General features: G+C 48.7%; 1 long non-coding RNA gene across 1 annotated transcript; it reads left to right on the top strand.

Moving 5' to 3' along the window:
* The first annotated feature begins 6 nt into the window (after positions 1–6).
* Positions 7–2,187, top strand: LOC112549589. Its single transcript, XR_003093076.1, has 3 exons — positions 7–162; positions 1,388–1,574; positions 2,128–2,187. It is a non-coding gene; the product is annotated as an uncharacterized LOC112549589 (long non-coding RNA).
* Positions 2,188–10,645: the final 8,458 nt, after the last annotated feature.

The raw sequence follows: 10,645 nt of genomic DNA, 5'->3' as shown, positions 1-10,645 counted from the left end.
CAGCTGATTTCCTGCCCCTGGCGCAGGGGTCTGGACTCGAGGATCTTCCGAGGTCCCTTCCAGCCCTGGTGTCTATGAAGACGTGGGGCCACGCGAGTGACGGGGTGGGGGGCCCCTTGCCTGGGGAAGGCAGCCGTGCCGGCAAAAGGGACGCCTGGGAAGGTGAGGGTGGCCTGCCACTGAGAGGGGCTGGTGCTGAGGAGCCTTCCCTAAAGTAGCAGTAAGAGAAAGTGCCACCAGCCTGGGATGCCGGGTGGGGGGCAGCCGGGCCCGTAACTGCAGGCAGAAGGGCCCTTTCCTAGCCAGGGAGGAGAGGGCTTGGGAGGCCCGCAGGGAACGTCCGGTTCAAGGGAGCTGCTCCCGCAGGCCTCTTGCAGAAGAGGAGGAAGCTGGACATGGGCAGTACAGGCAGCCCTCGGACTTGGGACACAACTGGTTCCTGAAAACGGCATCTCAAGTTGAAACGTTGTAACTCGGAACTGATTTTCCCATAGGAAACAATGTTATAAACGGGGGATTGGTTCTTGAACCAAGGCCCGATACCCTATTTTCACCCAAAATAACCCAGAACTTGGTACTTGATCAATTACAGATGAGAAATGTAGTAATGAGTAATCAATGTATTTGTATTGTGAATAGCAACCATATTGATTTGGAAGGACTTCTTTGAGGTGACTTTGCTGGACTTTTTGAAGGGCTCTTGGTTGGACGTTTTGAAGGGTTCTTGGCTGGAGTCTTCTCAGGAGTCTTGGCTGCAGGTTTTTCTGGAGTCTTGTCTGCTTTCTTAAAGAAAGTGTCCAAGGAAGCTTGGACAGATGTTCTTCAGGGAGATGGCTGATACAGCGAACTTGTTTGTTGTCTTGGCATCGCCTTGGATCAAGTGTTGTAAAGTTGAAACTGACGTCAGAAAGTTGAAATAAGGTGTCGATTTATAAACCTTGCAAGTGTGAAATGTAACTCGAAACTTTGTAAGTTGAAGACTGCCTGTAGTAACAGCAGGTTTCCAGGTTCTCATCTAGCACGGGATCTCAGCCAAGAAGGGGAGGACACCGTCATTGGCCCTGTTTTGTTTTGTTGGCGGGGCTTATTTGTATTAGGTAGTGACAAGGTATATGCAAAAGGTGGGAAGATGCAAAAGAATAATGGAGCTGGGGTTGGGGGGGGTGGTATGCTGTAGCCTCCAGCAACAAGGAGGAGCTGACTTCCTGAAAGCAGGAGTGATGTCAGGGAGCTGGGAGGAGGTATCTAGTTTTGGAAATAGCCTGCTGGGGTAGGGGATCACATCTCTTTAGGAATAGTTTAGATTTGTTCTAGCTCTGCAATTAGTAGATGACTTTTCTCATGCAGTCATTTCAGGATATTTAATTTTCCTGGGGTTTCCCCACAGGACCGGATTGCTCTTAGCATCCTTGTGTTCAAAGGACTCCTTTGCAGCTGAGAAGAGTAGATACCTTCCCCCTCTGTGACCAGCCAAATTCTTCCTCCTCACTCAGAAGTACATCTGCAGCCAGGGCACTAGCCTGGGCCCCAGCTTCACAGCTGTCTGGAAGACTCACCTAAATCTCACTTTACAAGTAACACATTTCACATTATTTTTCTTTTTGTAAACACTTGGAAGAATACAAAAGTAAACTTCAGTGGTTTGTGTCCCCGCCACTCCTCCTCCTCCATACTCCCTTTTATATATTATTTTCAACAGAAAAGGGAGAAAATGTGGGGTGGGGAGAGAAAAGCAAAGCAGCAAAAGTGAATGCTTGTTAAGGGGATAGAAACTTGGGGGGGAAATGAATTCTTTAGCCTGAAAATTTCTATTCTTGAAAAAGAAAAGGTGTGTGAGTGGTGGTGGGGTGGTAAATGAAAAAAAGTGTGTGGAAAATTTCAAATTGCTATATTAAGCATATTGTTTCTGCCAGCAAATAGCAAGAGGCCAAGCTGAACTCAGCTGGCGTAGTTCTTTTTGCACTACCTTTTAGATCACAGGTTGATCCAGTTTTGTTTTTGTTTTTTAATGCTGAAAATGAATGCCAGCAGCCTTCCAGCCCACTGTAGCAAACCAATCTGAGTACAGACAGTCCTTGACTTACAACACTTATAAATTGACACCCTGTTTCAACTTTCTGATGTCAGTTTCAGCTTTACAACACTTGATCGGACGCCAGGCCACGCCAGCGAACAAGTTCACTGCATCACCCATCTCCCTGGAGAACATCTGTCCAAACTTCCTTGGATACTTTCTTTAAGAAAGCAGACAAGACTCCAGGAAAACCTGCAGACAAGACCCCTTGGAAGACTCCAACCAAGAGCCCTTCAAAACGTCCAGCAAAGTCTCCTCAAAGAAGTCCTTCCAAATCAATATGATTGCTATTTACAATATAAATACATTAATGTAGCTATATTACTCATCTATAATTGATCGAGTACAAAATTCTGGGTTATTTTTGGTGAAAATAGGGTATTGGGCTTAGGTTCAGGAACCAAGGGAGGGGAGTGGGGCTTGCTCAGAGCCCCGTGGGGCTGCCGCTGGCTCTGCTCAGCAGGCCCTGCCTTGGGCCCCCCAGCTGACTTCCTGCTCTGGGGCAGGGGGCTGGACTCAATGATCTTCTGAGGTCTCTTCCAGCCCTAAAGTCTATGAAATCTATTTATAACGTTGTTTCCTATGGGAAAATCGGTTTTGACTTGCAACATTTCGACTTAAGACACGGTTTTCAGGAACCAGTTGTGTTGTAAGTCTGAGGACTGCCTGTATACAAGGGACAGCAAGTGTCTGCAAAAAGGAGACACAGGTTTCAGGATTTAAAGGATAGTACTTGGAACATTGCATATTATACCTTCCTATTTTTTAAGCAGGATTAGAAAGCATGAATGCAATTGACAGGTGTTACTCCAATATTTATCTGAGTAACGTGAGTGTATTTTGTGGAATGCATCTGGTAGATTTTTTTTACAAGTTACACAAATGAGTTGCTTTCCCTTCACAGAATCCTCAGGCTAATGCTTTTCAGTATTTCAAGAGGAAGAGACCCAGTATAACTGAAATACAACACTTTTCAATGAAGTTATTTTGTAGCATACTCTACTTAATGGAGTCCCTCTCTACAAGTTTTCAGAACCTCTTGGTTTGGTTCCTGGCTTGTCTAAACATCCCATATTTGCACTGGGGAAAGTCTTTGGCAAGGGAGCTATGGTACGGTTGGGTCTGACAGCTGCTGTATTTTGTGTGTCAAGAGGATGCTCACTCCTGCCAACTCTGCTTTGGGAAGTCAGGATTCCTGGCATATCTCCCTCAAAAAGAAAGTTACAGTAGCATGTTTATGGCTTACCCCTGTGTGCATTCAGTGTCAGTACTCCACTAATATATGAGGCTGCTTATGCATTTCACTGTCTGGAAATGAAAGCAATAAAGCTGATTTTGTGAAATTAGTGTGTGGCGATATTTAGCTAGTCCTGTAGAGCAATGAACTTTGTTACTTATTCCCAGGAATATGATTTTGCAACCACAACACGTAATGCACTGTAGCATATCCAAGTTAGTGGTATAATCAGATCATAGGAAATGATGAAACAGTTCCAAAGAATGCACTCTGAGGGAAAGGGGTTAAGAGCAGAGAGTCTGCTCAGCATGTACACCCATGACACAGAGGCTTGAGACCATGGGCCCCATTTTATCTCATGTTGATGCAAATCATGAACAATTACACTGAAGCCAATGGACTTAGCTTGTTCAAGACTGGTGTGAGATTAAAATGAGGCCTGAAAGGGTTTGTGGTGAATACTTGCTCACTGTCCCACTATGTTGCTGTTTCAGTGTTGTTGGACTTGCTGCACAGCTAAGGGGGAATCATTCCAACAGGCTAGCTGTAAAAACAACTAGTTGTAGGTACTGGTAATCAGCATGCCACAAATCAGGCCTTGGTTTCCCGAGGGCTTATGTACACTGGAAGAGCTGCTGCTGCAGTTTGATTTGAGATAGCTGTGCTAGCAAAACCTCCTAGGGGGACTCAAATTACATCTACATCATGGGATCTGCTACCACTACTGTAGCAGTACAACCAGGGCCCTAGTATAGCTCATACTCTGCCAGCAGAAGGAGTTGCTTGTACCACCAGAGTTCCTGCAAACAACAGAAGCTGTAAGGGCAGGGTTTCTGTGGGCACAGCTGCATGGGGTGGGGGCACAGGAGGGCAGAAATCGAGCTGACAGAGCTACATCAGCTATGGAATGCAGTCTCCACAGTCCTGGCCAAAGTTGCTTTGCTAGCAGAAATGCTTTGCCAGTATAGACAAGTTCACAGCATATGTTGACAGAAGGTTTTTTGTATCTGTGTAGTTGTACCAAATCACCAAATAATATAATCCTAGCTGACAAATTCTTCTTCTGTTAGCATTGCTGCATCTACACCAAGTTTTTTTGCCAGCAGAGCTGCCTCAGCTCTGGGCTGTGATTTAATTTTTTTTTTAACCCTCCTACTCAACATAGTTTTATCAGCAAAACTTTGTAGTGTTGTCCTGGCCTTGGTCAAGCTTGACTTTTGGGCTGCAGCTAGGATGGATTATTTTGGAGGCATGGCCGTTTTGATTTTCAGAACCAACACTGACTTTATAGAGATGTAACCCATGCCAGCATGCTAAGGCCAGGTGATGCACCGGATTTTGGGTCCTGAGGGTACCAGTAGCTTCGGTAGCCCCTCAGGCAGACTACTGACTGAGGGGTCCCATGGAAAGGTGTGTCCCTCACCCTCACTGCCCAGGAATTAGCTCTGAATCTGATGAACACATTATTCTTTATTATACACAACTAATGTATATACATGAAAAAACAGACAGAAATATAATAAGAATAGTTAATAACAAAACTAACACTTCAGAATAAATTTACAAATACAACATATGGTGAATAATTCCAGCACACTGGGTTGTCCCACTTGTATTAAACTACCTAAATAACTAAATTCACTTCCTTATAACCCTTTAAAATAGTTTCCCCCATAACCCAATTGGTTTCCTTCTGGTCACAATCCCCTTCCCATAATAATAAATCCTTTATTCTTTTTTGGTAACACAGCGAAACAGACTCTGAAAAGCAGCTGCAGGCAATAGGCCCCCTGTTTCCTTTTTTGGCAGACTGATCTTTTAAGCAAGGGGTTGTCAACCAGGGGGATGCGTACCCCCAGGGATACTTGGGAAGGCCCTAGGGGGTATGTGTGGCCAGGTGGGGATGGAGCACTGCCACCTACCACCCCATGCCATCACCTCCCAGGGGCAGGGCAAGGGCAGCAGCGCCCCTCTGCCTTGCCACCACCATCCAGCACCCTGCGCTGCCGCCACTCTGTGTCTGGCCACCAGGGGTACACTTACTAAAAAAGGTTAAAAACCCCTGTCTTAAGCAGTTTCCTTCTGGAAATACACTTACTGCAAAAACTGATGATTAGGTGTCCCCTCACACATCCATGCTGGTTTGTTTTCTCTCTGCCCTCCCTCTCAGGATCGTGTCCCTCTCCCCTCGCATCCACCTGCAGACCGGGGTTTCCCTCTTTAGGTCTCAGACTGCAGCTAGAGCCTTCCCAGCTCTCAGGCATAACTCATAGCCTGGCCATTAACCCTTTAAGTGCTCTGCTGCTTCTCCCAGCATGCTTACCAACCCCTCCCTACTCTTTACCTAGCACCTGTGTCCCTGGTTGCACCACTCCAAACCCGGTGGGGAATCAACATCTCATGGGATGACACAGACTATCCCCTATCCTGATGCCTGCTTCCTGGGCAGGTCTCAGCTCAGCCTCCCCTGGTTGGGGGCTGAGTCTGCACCCCCTCTCTCCAGGGCAGGAGTTGGCTTCTCCCCACCTTCCCTTCTTTACCTGCCCTCAGCTTTTTTATGGCTCAGTAGCAGCCAGTCGGAGCCCCCAGTTTGCAATATGGGCTCTAGTCACAATTCAGACACTCCAATAAAAACCATGCACCGTGCACTGCATAATCTTCTGTCTGGTAAAGTTTATGCATTCTCTGCAAAGTTGCCATCCTTTTCTTGCAGAGCTCTTAAGCACAGCTTACCCACTCAGCTTGCAGCCAGGTGAGCTTTGCAGCTGTTACAGAGAAGTAGTAACTAGTCCAAAAGGGGGTGCCCTGAGTGGAATTCAGTACCTGGAGCCTCATTGTCCATGCTTTTTAGAGGAGGTGAAACTGATTAAAGAATGTTCTGTAGAAACAATAGCCAGACAGTTTACTTGGGGCTTCAGACACAGTAAATCTAGCAGAGCCTTGTGGTTTGGCTATGAATTGTGTATGTAGTCAGATGCCAAAAGGACTTGTTACAGGTGTTTGCAACTGAAGGCTGCCAACTTCTTGGACTCTGTAGGAGAATTGCCAACTATTAAAGGCAGGGATGGGAAATTATGTTGGCTGGAGGACTGAGTTTTGGTGAGCTGTTAAGGGCTGCAATGGTGGCCCTGCCCCTTGACAGGTGACCTGCCCCCTGGCTGCCACCTTGGGACTGGAAGTCCTGCCCCCTAACCCCTGACTTTTATCAATGGAAGTTCCTCCCCTTGCCCCCAGAAGTATTCCTTGGGGGGGTGGAAACTTGGAACCGGAACCCCTCCCCGTCATATACTAAAAGTCAAACGTCTGTTATAATGTACTGTAATTTTATTTCAAACTGTTTTTTCCCTGATTTATGTTTGTTTGCATAGTCTATATAGATGTGATTGCATTATAGGTCAAAAATAGTCTCTCTCCTGCATATTGTGTATAGGGGACTTTGTGGGATGTAGTTGGGGGGTGAGGGTGTGTATATGACGGGGGTGTGTGTGTGGAGGGGGCTGTGTGCCCTGGGGGGGGACATGTGGGTAGTCCCCACACTCCCTACTTCCAGCACCACGTTCCTAGCCAGCTGCAACTTTCCTACCTGCTGCCCAGAGCGATCACTGCAGCAGGGATGTAGGAGGAGCTGCTGAAGGCCAGGGGAGCCGAGCAAGTCCCCTGGTGGCTGCAGCAGTGGCAGCAGCGGCCTCACCTCAAAGCTGTGCATGCTAGCTAGGGCTGAGGCCAGGGCCTCCCATACAGGAGGGTGGGAATGAGGCATGCAGCCTGGGTGGGGTACAATTAATTGGTGGGTACCTGTGGACCAGATGACACTGCCTGGTCAGCTGCACGTAGCCCATGGGCCATATTTTGCCTGCCTCGGCCTAAGGTGTCCAAAGCCAGTGATGTGGCATCTGAGATGTTAAGCTCTATCATGATTCTGACATGGCAAGCGAAGAGAAGGAGTTAAGAGATGAAGCTATCCCATGAATGACGCATGCCCCCAGCAGCTGGGGGGAGTGGGGTAATGTGGTGGCAGGAGCATGGTGGCGGTAAGTGGGGGAGCTCCTGCAGATGCTGCCGGCGCTGTTGGCAGTGGAGGTGGGGTGGTGAGTGCCAACCAGGGGTTGGTGACCACCCACAGACACCGCCAACAGTGTCGGCAGTGGCCAGCAGGGATCGCGGACCTCTTGCAGGCACTGCCAGCGGCATCTGTGGCGGGATGGCGAGTGGCGACCACCTGCAGGTGCTGCCGGTAGTGTCGGTGGCACCTTTTTGTAGGGGGTGCACTGCCATGCTCAGGGGGTGCATGTGCACCTGAATGCACCCCCTACGCGTCACCCCTGAGCTATCCTGTTGCTGCTGGGCATACCTACCCTTGTTTTTTATGTGAAGTGGGCCCAGCATGTAAAATAGTGTGAAAGGGAACAGCTTTTTATACATCTGTTCACCAGAACCCCCTGCTCATCAATGAAAAGAGTTAATTACAGTGGAACAAGATGTAGATTTAAAAAGGGATAAGAAATGTGGTTTTTATTGGGTAAAACTGAACAAATGGGAAATGTTCCTTATTATCTCTCCCATCAGTCTAGGGCTCATCCTGAGCCCACACTGCTCTGGTGTTGACTAGAGGTTGTTAGTGAAGGAGAATCCCCAACCTGAAGAAATAGCTTAAGGCATGTATAAGTGAGCCCATGCTGATCCTTGTTGTGAGACGGATGAAGTCCACATTTCAAGGGGAACAAGGGATGTGGTAGGTTCTCTGTCATTGCGAGTCTTCAAGTGGAGGCTGGACACCTTTCTACATAGTAACTCCTGGATAAGCTAGAAGGAAGAATCTCCAGGAAAAAGGCAAGCTGGAGGGAGCAGGGGAGATTGCCAGAGGTGACCATGTAAAATGGTTGCCATGTAATATCAGAGAACTACACAATGAACAACCCACATATGTGCTTTGCCAGGGAGGCCTCAGATTAATATTCCTTGAGGAGGCCAAGTACAAACTGAGTCTTTGTATAAGTAGCCCTAACCCCGCTGTCTTGAGTGGAGTTGTGCTAACTTATAGTGGAACCCAACCCACCCATGCCAGTCACAGCTAAATAAAGCCACTCCATGAAACTGTCTGGGGAACTGGTGGATTATTGGGGAGGAAGGTATATGATGGTGGGGGATCAGTGACATGCTGATGGTGCCCTGGCCCTGCTGTTGCCCCTCCTTGCCAAGCCATAGTCCACTCAGCCCTGCTGCTGCCCTTCACTCCCAACCCCCTGACCCCAACTCTGCCAGTGCCGATCATTCCCAAACTGCAGTACCCTGCCGCCCTGGGCCATGATGGTGCCCTTCACTCCTGATCCACAACTCCCCCCACCCCTGTCCCTGCCAGTGCCCCACATTCCCAACCCACAGTCCATCCCCACCCCCTTTCCCCTCACTCCTGACCCTCAGCCCCCTGCTCCCCCCAGCCCTGCCAGAGGGACCCCAGCTGTCCCCATCCTGACTGAGCCAAAGCATGGTGGCTCTGATTCACACAAGTGGCACCAGACTGTGTCTGGCCCCACATGGGCTCGAGGGAAGAGGAGGGGAGGCTTTTGGCACCCCGGCCCTGGGATGGGGCTGCCACGTCGCACCAGGTAGCCTGGCCATGGCTCCTCTCCTTCCCTCCCAGCAGCATTTCTTGGCCACTGTGCCCCTGCAAGCAACAGGCACTGACCCCTTGTGATACCCATACGGGTACGGCACCCCTGTGCTATGGGCCAGCCACAGAGTTCCCTGCTGCCCTCAGAGGCTCCCCCCTCCCCCGCCCCTTTCCTGCTCTGGAGGGGCTGGCAACTTCCACTCCCCCTGCTATGTTGCAGCCCCAGCCCTTGCCCCCCCTGTCCTGACCAAGTGTCTGTAATTTTGCTTTGCTTTGCTGATGGGAGCAGGGGGAGGACAAGCAGAAGCAGCAAAGAGCATCACAGGGGTCTGTGCCACCTCATCAGCTACAGACAGGTACGTCTGTGCTCCCTGCTGCCTCTGATCGCCCTCCCCCTGCTTAAACCAGCGGAGCAAAGCAAAATCCTGTACATTTGGTCAGATTTAAAAAAAATCTCGCTTGGACAAAGGTCAGAGGGCTCAAAAAGGACACGTCTGGGAAAACCTGGACGTATGGTAACCCTACTTATAGTTGCAACTAAAAGAGAAAAGGATGGCCGAGTTGCTGACCTTGGCTCCTTTCCTCCAGCTTAAATGCCTTTACAACTCAGAGTTAGTAACACTTCTCTTTCCCAGCTCCCAGTCAGGTAAAGCCTCCTGAGAAGGGTGAGATTTTTGTCATTACCTCTTAATTGGCTGCAAGGGTAACAAGGCCCATCTGCTCCTACTCACTATCTAGTTCAGGCACACCTTTCTGTTTTGTCTCAAAGCAGGAAGTGATATCACCTTCAAACACTTGGGGCCTGGTTAGAGCTTGGAGAGGGCTCAGCAGAGTTTGCAAAGCTCTTCTCTTTCTCAGTCCTCAGCTTGTCTTTATGGAGAAACTCAACTGTTCTCTGTAATTCACATCTAGATACTAGGATGGTGGATACCCTAGAAGCCTCTGTGAGTAAAGCAGCAGCTGCCACCTGTGGTATGAAGACATCACTACAGCAAGCTGTTCTCACCTAAACATCATCTATTAATGTTGCCAAGTGTGAAGAACTCATACATCTAGGGCATAAGAGTGCAAGTCATGTTTAAAGGAGAGGAGGCTGAGAAACAACTACTGAGAAAGGGACTTAAGGGTTGTGATAAAAAACAGCTGAACATGAGCTCAGGGTGTGATGCTCTGCCAAGGGAGAAAACATGTCTTTACCTGTAGCATTAGGGAAATGCTAGAATATTGGACTCTCTATGCTGTCTGCAGGTTGAAAAGGATATTGAATGCAGGGAAGTGTTCAAAAGAGTTACCAGAGCCTGGAAATATCTACTTGATAGAGAAAAAGAAGCTCCATTTAGGTGCTGTGTCCAAGAGAAGGGGGAGAGAATTCCTAGATGTCAGTCTGTGGGTGCCTACATGGTACTTTTTACTGTTACACATAGAAACAACCTATAAGGGTAGGTGTTGTTATCTGTATATTTCAGGCAGGAATGTTGAAAGGTAGAGTGCCTGAGAAAACTGCCAAAGTGCCCCAAATCTTGTATTTCCTAGTGCCCTCTTCTATGCATTGTATGACAGTGCCTTCTCACACCCCTGGCTCAGGACCTACTGACGTAATCAGGAGTCTTTCTGACCACTTCCATGTGAAGGGAGCTCCCCCAGCAATGCTGTGCAGTGTGGCAGGAGCCACAGCTGAAGGCGAGGGGAGAAAGCCCTGCGGGGCCAAGCCGGCCTCCCCTTG

Source organism: Alligator sinensis, unplaced genomic scaffold (genome assembly GCF_000455745.1).
Source record: "Alligator sinensis unplaced genomic scaffold, ASM45574v1 scaffold607_1, whole genome shotgun sequence".
NCBI classification, from domain to species: Eukaryota; Metazoa; Chordata; order Crocodylia; family Alligatoridae; genus Alligator; species Alligator sinensis.
This window is presented reverse-complemented; position numbering and strand designations above follow the sequence as displayed.